Source organism: Ranitomeya variabilis, chromosome 3, assembly GCF_051348905.1.
Source record: "Ranitomeya variabilis isolate aRanVar5 chromosome 3, aRanVar5.hap1, whole genome shotgun sequence".
NCBI classification, from domain to species: Eukaryota; Metazoa; Chordata; class Amphibia; order Anura; family Dendrobatidae; genus Ranitomeya; species Ranitomeya variabilis.
Genome location: NC_135234.1, coordinates 660,393,334 through 660,410,916, shown reverse-complemented (window position 1 = coordinate 660,410,916; position 17,583 = coordinate 660,393,334). Strand labels below are relative to the sequence as shown.

General features: G+C 39.8%; 1 protein-coding gene and 1 long non-coding RNA gene across 2 annotated transcripts in view; one reads left to right on the top strand and one right to left on the bottom strand.

The window, feature by feature from the left end:
- LOC143816889 (fidgetin-like) overlaps window positions 1-17,583 on the top strand; it is a 151,506-nt gene that overhangs the window by 66,049 nt on the left and 67,874 nt on the right. The window lies entirely within an intron of this gene.
- LOC143816890 (uncharacterized) lies at window positions 6,939-16,691 on the bottom strand. Its single transcript, XR_013224011.1, has 3 exons — window positions 16,497-16,691; window positions 8,431-8,484; window positions 6,939-7,318 (listed from the first exon to the last, which is right to left on the bottom strand). It is a non-coding gene; the product is annotated as an uncharacterized LOC143816890 (long non-coding RNA).

The window sequence follows — 17,583 nt, the reverse complement described above, 5'->3', positions numbered from 1 at the left end:
CACTGTTCACTAATTAGTGACAGACGACACACACTCATTGTTATCCAGGTTGGAAAGTGAAATCTATAGAGGCTAATAAAAAAAGCTGCTAAAAGGGACGATCCATTGAGAATTTACCTTGAAAAGCAAAATAATAAAAGAAAAAATAGTAACAGTGGAAACAAATTATCTACCGTATGTATCTAATTCATACATTTTATCCGATTATCCATTAAATACAGTAAATAAGAGGAGGCACATGCTGCAAGTTTTTTCTTTACCATCACTTTTGGGTGGAGAGAAAATGCACAATGGTTTCTGACATGGTAATTTGGTTCTGCTGGGAAGATAGAGAAGCTGTAAGGCCGGCGTCACACTGGCGTGTTTTACGGACATATGAGAGGCGCAGAAAATACGGATTGCATATGGTACAATGATTCTCTATGGGCCAGCTCCTATCTGCCGTATTTTACGGATGAAAGTCTATGGGGGCGAGAAAATTACGGATTACACATGGACCATGCGTGTGACTTGCGAGAAATACGCAGCGGTGTTCTCTCGAAAAGCCGGTAATTCAGTGCGGTGTACAGTAAAATCACACTGACAGAATAGAATAGAATAGGTAGAATAAATGTGTACACATAGAATAGGTATATATATATATATATATATATATATATATATATATATATATATATATATGTCAGTGAGACACATATATGCTCACTCCTTCACAAACCGACAGGATATGAGACATGGTTTACATACAGTAAACCATCTCATATCCATTCTTTTATTACATATTCCTCTTTACTAATGTAACAAGTGTCTCTGTGTAAAATTTGGGGTCTCTAGCATATTGTCACATATTCTGAAAAGTTCCCAGGCTCGAGTTCATATGAGTTCATCCAGCAGGGGGAGCATCACCACGACTCGAGGTAACTACAGGACATTCCCCTGCATTCCATTCATTCACAAAGTTTTACAGACAGGAGCACAGCTGCATTAGCAGAGCTCCTGGGTGTAAAATGATTTATCCCCCTCAGATGGATTTACAGCATGGGACAAGACTGAACGACGGAAGGTATGGAATATTGTTGTTTGTTTTGTTTAACTTTATTTCAGGTGACAAGGGTCTTTAGGTGGATTAAGAGTATAATAAAATATTAAAACACCATGTGTCTTTATTTCATTAAAATACTTTTTAATAATGTGTGTGTGTTTTATTAACCATTTCGTTCTATTGGATTAATAATGGATAGGTGTCATAATTGACGCCTCTCCATTATTAACCTGGCTTAATGTCACCTTACAATAGCAAGGTGACATTAACCCTTCATTACCCCATATCCCACCGCTACACAGGAGTGGGAAGAGAGAGGCTAAGTGCCAGAATAGGCGCATCTTCCAGATGTGCCTTTTCTGGGGTGACTGGGGGCAGATGTTTTTAGCCAGGGGGTCCTATAACCATGGTACCTCCCTAGGCTATTAATACCTGCCCTCAGTCACTGGCTTTCCCACTCTGGCGGAGAAAATTGCGCGGGAGCCCATGCCAAATTTTTCCGGGATTTAACCCTTTAATTTAATAGCTAGAGACCCCAAATTTTACACAGAGACACTTGTTACATTAGTAAAGAGGAATATGTAATAAAAGAAGGGATATGAGATGGTTTACTGTATGTAAACCATGTCTCATATCATGTAGGGGTTTGTGAAGGAGAGAGGAAAAGCCGGCAATTGAATTACCGGCTTTTCTGCTATCTAGCGCTGAATTAAATATAAATATATATATATATATATGTGTCTTACTGACATATATATTTATATATATAGACTGTATATATGTTTTTTAGAATATTTGAGCCGATGGATCCATGATAGGTCCATTTTGCAAGCCTGCGAGAAAAAAACGCCGTACGGAAGCCATACGGATGCCATACTGATGACACACAGATACATTTGTGCGCAAAAATCGCATCCTCGCATTGAATACGGAACAGTGTTTTGGGACAATTACTGCGTATTATGGCAGTAAAAAAATGGACCGTATTTCCATACGCTGAGTGTGACGCCGGCCTAAGAGATTTCAATGAAAGCATGGCTACTTTTTTTTTTCCAGCAAAAGAATCACCCTTGGGGAAGATTCACACAACAGTATAAAAATCGGTTAGTTTCATCCAGAAAAGTGGGACAATTTTTTTTCCCACTTGTCGTCTGTTTGCAATCCATTTTTACTAGGCAGCTATTAATCATTTACAAAACCATTTATAGTTTCCTGTGTTACAGAATTGCAATGCATCTGTAAAATCTGTACAGCATCCAATTTTTTTTTATCACACCCATAGACTTGAATGGGTGAGTCTCATCCCACACTTGTTTTTTGTTTGGCTTTTTTGCAAGGTTCACTAAATGCTAAAACTGACCTACCATTTTGATTCTCCAGGTCATTATGAGTTCATAGACACCAAACAGGTTATGTTTTATCTAAATTGCAAACTTTGCTAAAAAAAATTAAAGAAAATTGCGCAATTTTCCCGTAGAGTCTCCATTTTTCATGATCTGGGGTGGGAGACAGCTTATTTTTTGCGTGCCGAGCTGATGTCTTTAATGATACCATTTTGGTGCAGATACGTTCTTTTAATCGCCCGTTATTGCATTTTGATGTAATGTTGTGGCGACCCAAAAAATGTAATTCTAGCGTTTCAAATTTTTTTCTCGCTATGCCGTTTAGCAATCAGGTTAATCCTTTTTTTTATAGATTAGGCATCAACAACCATAGAGGTCTCAAGGAGACCTCTGGTTGTTATGCCAATGCATCGCTGACCCCCGATAACGTGGCGGGGGTCAGCGATGCGCTCATTTCCGGCCCGATAGCTGGAAGCGCCAGTTAAATGCCGCTGTCAGCATTTGACAGCAACATTTAACTAGTTAATAGTGATTCCACGTGCCACTATTGCTGGAGCCCGCATCAATGGAAGAGATGCGACCTCCTCTGTACTAGTACGGCGGAGGTCGGTAAGGGTAGGATAGTATTATGACCAAAATACGGACGTGTACACAAGGCCTCGTTCATAGGCTTTGTCTACTAATGTAGCACTACCACTTGTGAAACTGGAGAAGACCCACATGCTTTCGGGACCCCTCGGGCACCAGGACCTGGTGCAACTACCACAAGAACTTTTCTCTTAAACGATGTGAAGCACAAAAAATGGAAATTGCAAGAGGTGTTTTTATAATGAGAATATTAATCTGCCTCATATACTGTAGATACGAGGCAGTGATAATGCAATCATTTTCCATAATGTCATCACTTTATATAAGAAAAAAGCCAGAAACTGCAGGCACCTTATCTCCATTCTACACTACGTGAGTTACATTAAGATCTTTACATTGAAAGCAATTGAGTCAGTTGATGCTTAAGCATTATTGCTGACTTCATTTCGGAAAAATTGGCTTATTTGAGTGTTTTCTGCTCCACTGCTGCCAATTTTGCTCAGCGTCTCCCCTAGTCTCTGGAGCAGTGACAGGGTTGTACTGGTCAGACTTGCAGGCTGATTGAAATCTTTCCCTAGGCTGCCTGCAGTCTGCCCCTCACCTGCATTACCTCTTTTTTATTACTTTAAACTTTAACCAGTTGTAGGTTGGCACCCTTTCCGTGCAAAGTTATATCGATGATTCAAGCATCGCTTTTGCTGTTGTATTTTGAGCTTTTGCCTTAACTTTACTATACTAAACTCTTATTTAGCGCTGGCTTTTATACCATGATTCTGGCTAAAACTATGTAGACATATTCATTGTGTTTACTGTATACATAGTACAGGAAGATGACCATGTCATAGTAACAGTCCTCTATATAATTGGAAATGGACAGCAGTATCAAGACTTCAAGTGTGTTCCAAAGTAGGAAATAGAAAGTTGCTTTTGTCAGAGTCTCAAATCGCTCAATTTGTATGTTGATTAGCAAATTATGTATTAGTAGTCTCAAGCTGACCAAACACATTGGATAGCTGTCGGACAAACTACCATTCAGCTCACAAGCATCTCTTCTGACTCCCTCATTCATAGGATCGCTCGACTTGGCCAAGCATTCCTGTGTTTTCTGTGAGAAAGTGGTCAGAAACATCTGGTATTGTGGCTTATCTCCCTGCCACCAGGTACTACTCCTAGGCTAAGCCCTGTACTGCAGCTGCTGACCCCAAGGGTCAGGTACTGATGAAGACTGGGTTTGGAGTTGCTGACAGGACAGGATAACAGAATCAGATACAGTTCATACTACACAAATTCAGGATCACTGGACAGGACAGACTCGGGGTATAGGATCAGGTTCAGACTCGTCAGGTTTGGGAACACAGGACAGACTCAGGTATAGGTACAGGTTTGCGGTTCAGGCCTAGTTCAGACAGGCCCACGAAGAGTTCGGGTACAGACAAGACCTGAGAATGGACTTAGCAGCTTAAAAGCAAGCTATACACTAAATTCCCTAGCTGTTGAACAGTCAAGGAACTGCAGGTGCAGACAGGCAGGGAACCGCAGGTGAGGACAGGCAGGGAACCGCAGTTGTGGATAATGGGAGCACAGGCAATGGCTGCAGATTGTTGGTACTTGTTCAGACACAGCAGGTATAGGAAATGGCAGTGGCTTGGACACAGCAGGTTTAGCGATAGATAGAAATTCAGACACTCCAGGATTAGTACTGATTCAGACACAGCAGGTTTTAGAGATGGGTACAGATTCAGATACTGCAGGTTTAGAGATGGGTACAGATTCAGACACAACAGGTCCAAGGATAGATTCAGATTCTGACACAAAAGATCCAGGGATAGATTCAAATTCAGACACAACAGGTTCAGTGAATATCAGATACAAGGTGCTCACTGCATGGCCCAGGTGGTGAGTATGTTGGCGTCCCTGCATTGTGGGGGGTGGGAAGCCATGCAGAGACGCTGGCAGTGGTGTTACAGTATGTCATTGGAAATCTGGGACAGTTGGCAACTATGATAATTCTGTGCACAAAACAATAGCCATAAACAAACATAATTAGTCTGGAACTTGACTTGCCTGTACAAAGTCCTTACCCTTAATTTTTCCAGCCATACTTGCTTATGAACAGCTGGTCTTTTAGCGAACAACAGTAATAGCCATTGCTTCTAGGTTTAAGTTGAGAAAGAAAAGTGCACAATGATTTCAATAGATTACCTTATAGAAAAGATTATAAAAAGGGACATTTCGGAATGCATCTATTGAAGCATCATTGGTGGGGAGGGCCAGCTGGAGAAAGTCACTATAAAAGTCCTAATAGGTCACTATAGCTGGAGAGCAGTGGATTGTGAAGGGATAGTAAGGGAAAAATAAAATTTAAAGAGAACCTGTCATCAGGATTTTATACTACAAACTTTACCTTGTTTGTAGAAATCCATTTTGCTTTAAAGAAATTCATAATTTATGGGTTGTAAGTACAATGCACTGACTGCTCTCCCGCAACTCTCCCTGTTCCCTGCCCACTGCCAGCCTCCTGTCTCTGACTGACAGGTCACTAAATCATGAGTGCGTAAGAGACAGGAGGCTGGCAGCGATCGAGGAGTATAGAGAGGCAGGAGAGCTGTAAGTGCAGGGCTCACCCACTGCACTTTCAACTCACTAGCAACAACTTTAACTATGGATTTCTCTAAAATAGCCAAACCGATTTCTACAAGCAAGGCACGGATTTTCTCAGCATTAAAGTGCCTTTACATACTGTACATGCCATCAGCTTGGGGTATAAAATCCTGATGAGTTGTCTTTAAAAGTTGTTGTTATGTAACTTGTTAACCTTAAAAGGTAAATTAGTGACAAAAAATAAGTGATATTTGTATTTTGATGTAACCCCGTCTCACGTACGGTACCATGGAATTAATGGTGTTATATAAATAATAATAATAATAATAATAATAATAAATTATGGTGCACATAAAAACCGTAAAGGAGAAATTAAGTTGGTCTTTTTTTCTAAAGATACAAATCTTTTTTGATGCATTTTAGAATTAAACAACCCATCCAGGTATGAATTTGTGTGAATTCATAAAACTAATATTAAGTTATTAATTGCTACAACTATTACCTTTACAGTTCCTATAGCTTATCTACTTTGTAGTAAATCACTATCACATTTGACTCTCAAGCTCTGGACCTTATTGATGATATGAGTTGTATCAAGACAGTCACCTAGGTCAGACATCATCAAAATGCAGCATAGTCTTGCTTGACTTAGTTATTTAACGGGAACTTGTCATGTGAAAAAACACTATTAAACTGCAGATTTGAGGTTTATCTGCAGGTTAACAGCGTTCTATAGCCATGTGGCTGCTGCACTGGAAGCCCAGCTACAGGGAGGAATTTACCTTTATTCCTCCTGACAGCCTCCAGCTTTCAGTCATAGCTTAGTCTATAGTGAGTGGCGGCTATAACTATGCCCCTGCAATGACTGACAGATCACTCTATACTGATGCAGTGAGCCAGCTGCCACTCAGTCAGTCAGTGCCAGTTATGTAGTTACAGGCACCACTCACTTTGTACTGAGAAGTGACTGAAGTCACGCCTCTATGACTGAAAGCTGGAGGCTGCCAGGTGAATAAAGTTAATTTTCTTCCAGCAGCAGTGCTTTTAGTGTGGTGGCTGCATGGCTTAAGAGCGCTATTAACCTACAGATTAACCCCATATCTGCAGGTTAATACCGTTTTTTCACATGACAGGTTCCCTTTAAGAATTAGAGATGCTGGGTATTCCTTGCAGCTGACTCCCCTACTCTTGTAATACTGTTGAATAGAAGGTGCACATGTCCATAAAGGAAGTTTCTTTAAAACACAATAACACTAACAAATGTAAAGTTCTCATTCATATATGTACTGTATGTTTGGATATAATCTAATTTATACATGCTTATTGAAATATAAAGATTTTATAAGTTATGTATCAGCAAGTCTTCCAGTACGACCATCATAGACAAGATTCTAAATGTTTTATTGTTCACAAGATGCATAATAACAGTAATGCAGGTTGGCTTGTTTTGTCAGTGCCAGAGGCATAAACACGAATAGGTATAGTTACATTTTAGATAATTGGCATTTTTGACATTCCACATAGAGTCTGAGCATGTGTCCTTCTTATGTCTGATGATGGTTTGCATTTTTTCAGCTTTACTGATATACACACACATGGTCAGTTGTTTGCTGGTTGATTCATGAATATTTGAAAATGTGTCCGATTATTGGCGTCTACCGGGAACGTCTTGGCAATCAGTCATTTGGCTATATTATAACCAGGGGCCATTGATGACTTGACTTTAGGTCCAGAGCAATTTCACCTAATGTGAGACAAATTCGAATGGTAAATAATTATTTGCCAGCTCAAATATTTTCTGTTTTATAAAAATGTATATACATTCCAAACATGTTTTCCTTAGGTCACTGTCTGATTCAGTGGGTGAAAGAGCCTCTAGATACAGGAAACTTTATGGAAGGCTGTAGAGAAGAACAATCTTTCCCTTCATCCCTTCTGTTTGTGTTTTTTTTGCTGCTTGACCTGTGGCTCGGCTCATTATCTTGTCAGAGCCATATTAGAAAATCGTCTATATTTTCCTTGCATTTTTAGATATAGAGATCACTGCTAACAATCTTATGGCTATTCATAATTAGACCATTATTATCACAAATGTGTTCTCCCTGCAGTCATCCTGCCCAATTAATGCAGGGAATTGCAGGACATTGTATGGCATAACATAATACTGAAGCACCAACTTCCGCTTCTGAGAACACATCATTCACACTGAGCCCAGTATATAGTGGTTTTAGTGACAAGGAACTGATTACTTTAGATCCCTGTCTCATTACAAGATTTGGATTTTCACTGTGACATCGAAGACCAGGGTGACAGTGCGCTATACATTGCGACCCACACCTTTAAATATATTTGCCTGAATCACAGGGTACACTAGAAAATGGATAGATTTAACTCCTTATAGATTCAGCCAAGGGACAAGGAAAAATATTTTTGATTTATTTTTCCATAATATTATTTTTGTAATTATTTTTTTCACGACCTTGGTAGTTACGTCCAAGGTCGTGTTCCTGAATTTGATGGGGGCTCCAGCACTGAGCCAGCATCTTTCCTTGTCCATAACAGCTTATCTTATCAGTTGTCATGTGCATCTAACAGTCATGGGTGGATTTGCGATCCACCTGCGTCTGTTAAGAAGTTAAAAGTAGCTGCCAATCTCTGACAGTGGCATTTAACAAGTGCAGAGCAGAAGCACATCACAACACACACCCATTGGCGCCCCTGTCACGTGATTGGGAGGTGCCAATGGGTTGTCATGACAGGCGGGGGTCTGCAGAAGATCCCCATGCCTGTCATTGTAAATCTTCTATGAACGCCATCCACTGCGGTACATAGGAGATGATGATTTATGCTACAGACCTGCTATGTGTATCCAGGAGAGCAGATGATCCCAGTTTCAGGTCTCCTACGGACCTAAAAGCAAGTAAAGAGTTAAAGAAAAATGCTTTAAAAATATGCAAAAAGAAAAAAAAAACATAAAAGTTCAAATAACCCCCCATTTGCCCCATTCAAAGTAAAACAACTGAAAAAAAATAATACACATATTTGGAATCGCTGAGTTCATAAATGTCCCTATCAAAATATAAATAGAATGAATCCGATCGGTAAAGGGCGTAACCAGAAAAAATCAGAACACAAAAATTATGTTCTATTGATCACAGCAACATTGAGATAAAATGCAATAACAGGTGATCAAAACATTGTATCTCCCCTAAAATGGTATCATTAAAAACGTCAGTTCGGCACATAAAACATAAGCCCTCACCTGACCCGAGATCATGAAAAATGGAGACGGTACGAGTCTAAGAAAATGACAACATTTTTTTTCTTACAATCTTTGGATTTTTTTTCACCACTTAAATAATAAAGAACCTATACATGTTTGGTATTTCCGTACTTGTAATGACTACGAGAATCATATTGCCAAGTCAGTTTTAGCATTTAGTGAACATGATGAATAAAAAACGCAAAAAAGAATTGTGGAATTGCACTTTTTTCACAATTTCACCGCACATGGAATTTTTTTCTCGTTTTCCAGTACACTATATGGTAAGCTCAATGGTGATTTTCAAAAGTACAACTTGTCCTGCAAAAAACAAACCCTCATACAGCTATATTCCCAGAAACATGAAAAAGTTATGGCTATGGGAAGAAGAGGAGCAAAAAACGAAATGGGGTTAAAGAGATCGTTCAATTTTGGGGAGAATTTTTTTTTTTACTTAAATTCATGACTTTGGGGCTAAAAATAACTTTTGCAATTGAGTTTCATTAAAAATGTAAACCATATTGGTTTTACAGGATCTTTGTTTCACTGCACATTCAACTTTCATGTGGTTTATGGTCATAAAATCAGCCAAGAGGACCTTAGAGAAAAATGGATAAAAAAGATAAAAACTCCTCATCAGATCATCACAGCCAGCTGACTGAAGGATTCTCATCTAAAGGTACCGTTACACTAAGCGACGCTGCAGCGATATAGACAACGATCCGACCTAAACTAGATCGCTGGAGCGTCGCTGTTAGGTCGCTGTAGAGACGTCAAACACAGCAACTCCAGAACGATGCAGGAGCGATCCATTGACGTAACGGCGACTCACTTATCGTTCACGCTCCATGTAAAAACATTGCTGACATCGTTGCTTTTGCTGTCAAACATGACGATACACGCCGATCTGACGACCAAATAAAGTTCTGGACTTCTAGCTCCGACCAGTGATATAACAGCGGGATCCAGATCGCTGCTGCGTGTCAAACTCAACGAGATCACTTATCCAGGACGCTGCAACATCACGGATCGTTGTCGTTCTCGTTGGAAAGTTGTTTAGTATGAAGGTACCTTAACTCATTCTGCAAGCAGCAGCAGAGAGACCAACACAGAAGCTAAAGAAGACAAGCAGTGCAACATTTTTAATAAAACCAGAATGCAAAAATTATTGTAGTCCCAATTACATGATATTAAGTTAAAAAAAAATATCCCCAAAGGATAACCCCATCAAGACCAATTTTCGCTTTAGGAAGCAAATTTATTATAGGCTCCATAACTTTATTATACAGATCAACTACCGTATTTTCCGGCGTATAAGACGACTTTTTAACCCCTAAAAATTGTCCCAAAAGTCGGGGGTCGTCTTATACGCCAGGTACGGCATGTGCAGGGAGCGATCCTGGATGTTCCCAGGGTCTGAAGGAGAGGAGACTCTCCTTCAGGCCCTGGGATCCATATTCATGTTAAAAATAAAGAATAAAAATAAAAAATATGTACATACTCACCCTTCCGAGAAGCCTGGCTCTCACCGGTGTAAGCGTCTGCCTCCGTTCCTAAGAATTGCAGCGTGGAGGACCTTCGATGACGTCACGGTCAGGTGACTGGTCACATGAGCGGTCACGGACCAATCACAGGCCAGTCACCTGACCATGACATCATCGAGGGTCCTTCATGCTGCATTTCTTAGGAACGGAGGCAGATGCTTACACCGGTAAGAGCCAGGCTTCTCGGAAGGGTGAGTATATACATATTTTTTATTTTTATTCTTTATTTTTAACATGAATATGGATCCCAGGGCCTGAAGGAGAGTCTCCTCTCCTTCAGACCCTGGGAACCACACGCTGTATAAGATGACTGGGCATATAAGATGACCCCAGTCTTATACAGCGGGCATATCCCAAATTCCATATTTTATATGGAAAAGTTGGGGGTCGTCTTATACGCCCAGTCGTCTTATACACCAGAAAATACGGTACATTGATTCAAGTATATGTTTTTGTAATTTTGAAGACAAACTTGTTCATTTATTAACAGAAAGATTTTCAATTTATTTGCGATGAGATAACTATTTTTCTTATTTTATTTAAAATATGTAACATATTTATTTTTCACTCGCATTGAGGAATTTTTTAACTATGATATATATATATACATTCCAAAGACATACTGATAGGGAAAGTAGATTGTGAGCCAACATTGGGGACAGCGATGATAATGTGTGCAAACTGTAAAGCCCTGCAGAATGTTAGCGCTATATAAAAATAATTATTATATATATCTATATATCTATATAATCGTCTAAAGGGCACTTCCGTCTGTTTATATGTTTGTCTGTCTGTCTGTCTGTTTGTCTGTCTGTCACGGAAATCCCAAGTCGCTGATCAGCGACGGGCACAGTCCGGCCACGAAATGGCCGCTCCCTACTCCCCTGCAGTCAGTGCCCCCTCCATACTCCCCTCCCAGTCAACGCCCGCTGCCCACATTGCGTTTTAGCAGTCCGTTAAACCGACTGTGTTACACCACAGTATAACGCGGTGTAACGCAGTCTGTTAACGCTGCTATTAACACTGTGTGACAAACTTTTTACTATTGAGACTGCCTATGCAGCATCAATAGTAAAAAGATATAATGTTAAAAATAATTAAAAAAAAAAAATGGTGCTATTCTCACCTTCCGCCGTCCACTGGCTGTGCTATATACTACGTGGCTGTACTATATACTACTTGGCTGTGCTATATACTATGGGGTGTGCTATATACTATGTGGCTGCTATATACTATGTGGCTGTGTTATATACTACATGGCTGTACTATATCCTGCACCCTGAACCCCTGACATCCAGCGCCCCGAACCCCCGACATCCTGCGACCAATCAGCGACAGATGCAGTCCAGCCGTGAATTGATGCGGGATTTACACCACGCTTTGCTGATTGGTCTCGCCCGGCCGGCCGCGACCAATCGGCGATATTGGCACGGGATTTAAACACCGCTTTAGTGATTGGTAATGCATGGCCAGCCACGACCAATCAGCGATATTGGCGCGGTATTTAAACACCGCTTCGGTCATTGGTCGTGCCCGGCCGGCCGCGACCAATCAGCGACAGCCGCAGTCCGGCTGCGAATTGGCGCCAGATTTGAACCACTCTTCGCTGATTGGCCAGCCGGGCGCGACCAATCAGCGATATTGGCGCGGAATTTAACCCCCACTCACAGCGCGTCGTACATACATACATACATATTCTAGAATACCCGATGCATTAGAATCGGGCCATCATCTAGTATATGTGACAAAATGGTACCGGTGTTTAGTGTTTTGGATCAGTGTGTCATCAGTGTACAGCCTTTGTTTCTGCTTTTATCATTTCTGTGTCATGAGTGATTTTTAAGGATGGATAAATAGACAATTTACACAGTTTCGCTTATCCTTTGTAATGCTACATACATGCCATCTGTGACCCATAGACATATATTGGCACTTTTCAATTGTGATGCCAGAGAAAAATGGACATGTGAAAAAAACCATAGATTATCATGAGTACGTGTTCAATCTGTGAAAAAATGGATACAACATGCACATGCAACACAGATGTCTGAATGAGGCCTTATTTAGGAGGTTAGTGCAGGATACCGGATGTCAATCTCATTAGAAATTATGTACATATATTTAAAGAAAGGTCAAATATACAAAAACTGCCCCAAAAATCTGCATCGGTCAAACAACACCTGTTAAGATTGTTATAGGTGTAAAGCAGGAAACTTTATCAAAATAACCATTTTATGCATTTATTGGGTCCATGACTAGTCTGTAGCTAATTATCCACTAATGTAGAATTAACTTTGGCAGTCAATGATCATTGATATATATACAGGCTGGGCCATTTATATGGATAGACCTGGGTGGGCCATTTATATGGATACACCTAAATAAAATGGGAATGGTTGGTGATATCAACTTCCTGTTTGTGGCACATTAGTATATGAGAGGGGGAAAAGTTTTCAAGATGAGTGGTGACCATGGTGGCCATTTTGAAGTCTGCCATTTTGGATCCAACTTTATAAATGGCCCACCCAGGTGTATTCATATAAATGGCCCACCCTGTAGATAGGACTAGTGACGAGCTTGCCTAGGGTGCTCGGGTATGTTCAAGCCATGCAGCCGCTGTTAGACAGCCACAAAACATGCTGTTATTGCCTGACAACCACTCTAGGCAAACTCGAGTAAGTGCTCATTACTAAATAGGACACATTCACACACTGAATAGTGATACTTTTGCTCTGTCAGCAGTATTCAGGCAGAAGCCATATACTACGCTTGCCTAAGGTCAGTTTCACACGTCCGATCTTCACAGTTTGTGTATAGAGTGTGATTTTCATACCGAATTCAGGTCTCCCAACCCCAACTCAACAGTACTATGTATTTCTATGAGACGTCTGTGTTTGGGTCAGGAGGCCCACAACCAGTCTGTAAGTCGAGGATTGTGTTCAGACCTGGAAACATGGACGTGTGATTTCTAGAATTACTAAGGCAGCCTCATTTAGGACATACTCAATATACACTATACCAGCATGAAAATATGTCATATATCATAGTAACTGTGATAATATATCGCCAGTATATTTCTGAAAGCGAGTCATCTTGTCCAAACATGTGTAATTATAACCTTCCTAGTCACATTATTATATGGCTGTTGCAACTAACAGATAAATGGTAATCTATCTATAATGAAAAGAAATAGTAAAGCTGACTGAAAGCTGATCTGTTTTGCTGCCTATAGCAACCAATCACGGCACAGCTTTCATTTTACATAATGCTTTCGAAAAAAGAAAGCTGCACTGTGGTTGGTCACTATGGGCAACTAGGACATTTTTCTGTAAGACAGCATTATAATCTGGGTTGTGCCCAAAGTTTCTTCCATTTGTGCTGTTAAGAAGGATACAATCCTGTTGTCACATTTTTACTAAACATTGCCTATACAATATCAGTCACTTTACATCTACAAATAAGTCTGTAATGTATACAATGTTTCTTTGTGACACAAATAAAGAAAAAAAATATTTTTAGTTCAGTCTTATTTTTCGCTTATATTTTTTACTATTTGCGTTTCACAAGAAATAACCCCTTGAATTAATTTCCTCAAGGTTTAATTTTTTATGTTATATGTATGCAAAAAAAAACTATATATATATATATTTATATATATATATATATATATATATATATATATATATATATATATATATATATATATATATGTATGTATATATATATATATATATATATATATATATATATATATATATATATATATACAAAAACTTATATTGTTGTATTTTTTGTTGTGGGGGCTTTAGTTTTTTTCTTTTTTTTTTTAAATTGCGGATGTTTCATAATTGTTTATATTTTTTATATAATTCGCCTCCCAAGAGGTCAGAGAAAATCTCTGAGGAATAATTTTTTCTGTTATTGTTCATTTTTCCTACTGTAACTGGAGCATCCATAAGAGCCATAGTTATAAGGGAAAACAGCCCCCCAGCAGAGCTGATCTGGGTCTGCGGCACATCTGCCATGTGATTGCCAGGTCATACAGAAGCTTAGTCAGTGCCCCTGCTTCTGTCCCCTGCATAGCATTCACTGAACATTATACATCTGGCAAAAAAGAAGACAGAAGCGGTAATACACCAAATTTTTCATCTCTCCAGGACTCTTTGAGGAAGCCAATGCGAAACACGCATACTGCATGTTGTATTTCAGGTGGTTCATCATATCCTTTAAATCCTTTTGTTATGACATCTATACTAGTATGCAATGCATGACGTGCTTTGTGCTACCCCATCTTGGCGACTTCTTATTGCACTTTTTCTCCATTTGTGTTGCTACTATTATTGTACTTTGTTTCCCTGAGTTCAATATGATTTTTATTGTAATCATGTTTTAACATTTTTAAATACTAAAGAGTAATTGTGTTTGATGAAATAGAGTATTTTTCTACATTGCATATATGTGGGTAGATTATTGACTCTCGTTAACAATGGGGACAGCTTGGTTGATTATTGATGGGGGGAGAGTTAATATCAATCTGGCATGCCTGATTACAGACTACCGTTTCTTTTTATTCTCTCTCCTAGAGAACACTGGAGCACTCGGGCCGAAAAGGGCTCCTGTATAAACGAGAGCCCGACAAGATGGCTTCTAGCTGGAGGATCGGCCAAACCAGCCAACATGCATCTAATTTGTATGGCTGGCTTATTGGACTGGCCAATTTTAGGTTATTGTACGTTTACATTTTCATCCCTTATTCCAAGAGCTGTAACTTTTTTCTTTTTTTCATCGATATATCCATTCAAGGTGTTGTTTTTAGCAAGACAAATTGTAGTTTTGAATGATTTCTTCATTTTACAAAAAAAAAATGGTATTTGGGTTTTGTTTTTAAGGTATTCCTAGTATGATGAAAATGACCAGGCAAGATGATTTTTCATTTCTGAATGGTTAGGCTGACAGCAAATTGCAGAGTTTTTTTTTATTATTATTTTAGCTGCTTTAGAAAATTCAGAACTTAGAAAGTGGCAACAATTGTTGTTTCTTTTTCAAAGACCCAGGTGCTGACTTTATAATGCAGCCTGTATCTGCCACCTGCGGTCCAGGTCCAGTGTAGGTTTACCATAAGGGCTTGTTTCCACTTGCGAGAAACACGTCTGTGTCTCGCATGTGGAAACCAAGCTGTGGCGCCGGCACATTGGAGCGGAGCGTGCGGCCGCATAGGAACACATGGAGCTGCACGCTCCGCTCCAATATGCCGGCGCCAGAGCTTGGTTTCCACATGCGAGATACGGACGTGTTTCTCGCAATTGGAAACAAGCCCTTACATACATTTCCCCTAAGGGATTGTAAATACTAATGCAAAATACTGACCAAAATACTGTTGTGTAGCCATATTTTATACAGGCATGGTTATGCACATTCACTACATACATAGACACATTTCATATTCTCGCTACATGCACTTAAGCATATAGTATATGATGACTTTGCATGTGCACACACACAATAAAAATTGCAACTTTAAAAAAATAATAATAATTGTCTATCTATCATATTAGCATAAGGTAGCACTGACTTGTTCCAGTTGTGACTGTCTTTTTTCGCCCCCATTGTCATATTATTAGAATTTTAGCTTTTAATCTTTTTACCACATGGAATCATCATGTTGCATTCTGATGAAAAAATAAATTGAGTCTCTTTGTCAACATTGAGTTAGCCTCCTTAAGGTCAGCTTCATTCCAGCATATTATCAAGAAGGCCTAGCACAATGATGCATGGATATAATAGCAGAACTGTTTATTACTGGCCTTAATTCCTTCTGGGCCAGTTTTCTGGGGGGAGAACATTATGCTCCGGTAAGACAGATGATACAATATAGGTAACACATGTGTCCCTTACATTATTGCACAAAATAGGACTTTGTTTTTCTTCTCTGTCATAAAATGTTTTTTTTTTCCAGTTTTCAGTGGAACATGTTATCAGATCCCAGTTTTTGAGAAGCAAAAAGTTTTAAGTAAATAACATTTCCAGTTCTAAATTGCCAGATTATCAGATACTGACTGAAAAAGTGAAATATACAGTGTACAGTAGGATCTGTGATACACCGAGCACTCACCCACCTCCTACGCGCCACCCTATTCATCGTGTGTTCCTCTCTGGTCCACCCAGTACCTGACCATCGCTCTGAGGTGTCTTATGCTTCTATTCCAGCTCTGCTGTCTGTAAGTCATAAGGGGGCACGGCTGGAATTTGGTATCCTTTCTGTACTGCAGAGTCCTGCTTCCCCTGCTTATCACCTGCCAGCAGATGATATACCAGGTGACTCCACCCTCCATTTCTCACCTGAACTCAGGTTCTTAGTAGCTCTGTCTCTAGCTCTTGTATAGGATTATTCCTGTTAAGTCCCACCTTTTTCGACCTGGCTTGCCTTCTGGTTTATCCTGATCACTCTGCTCCTGACCTTGGCTACTAAAAGTGAACTAGTGCTGCCTGCACCGACCTCGGACCATCTGACTATGCTTTTCTCTTGCCCACCTGTACCCCCTACCCGAGTCTCTGACCCTCTGGTCATCTGCTACATTCCCAGGGACTGCTCTGGAGTTGTACCTGATGTCTACCGGAGGCCCAGCCAATCCTGATCATCAGAGGTTCTACTGAATACCCGATGGACACTTAGTCATGACCCTCCAGGGTAAGCCCAGCTCGTGGCACAGTGGGTCCGCACCAATCAGCGTTATAATCTGAAGATATCACTAGTCTGTTACAATTATTATAGATGAGCGAATCTTTTGAAATTTGAATTTGCCAGCCTTGCCAAATTTTCCCCAAAAATGTGATTCTCCATTCCGCAAAGTTTTTGTCTAAAAAAGATGTGTATAATTCCCTGACCCCTGCCAGGACTAAATAGAATCCATTTTGTGGTTTAATGCAAGATCAGCCTTATTAATGTCCTAGAGACCTCAATATAACTGACTAGGAGAGAAAGGATGGTAACTGGTGGTAAATAGCAGCCTAGCTACAATTCACTACTGTAACAGACATTTTTTCGATACTTAAGTTGTAAAAGCAGTCAAAAAATTATCCCTTTGTGGGGGTAGAGCATTCCTTGCTGGCATTTATACGCAGGCATTGCAAACGCGAGAAGCTGTTTACAAAAAAAGACTCACGTTTCAAAAGCCAGTAACAGGCTGCTGTATTTGGGTGGCA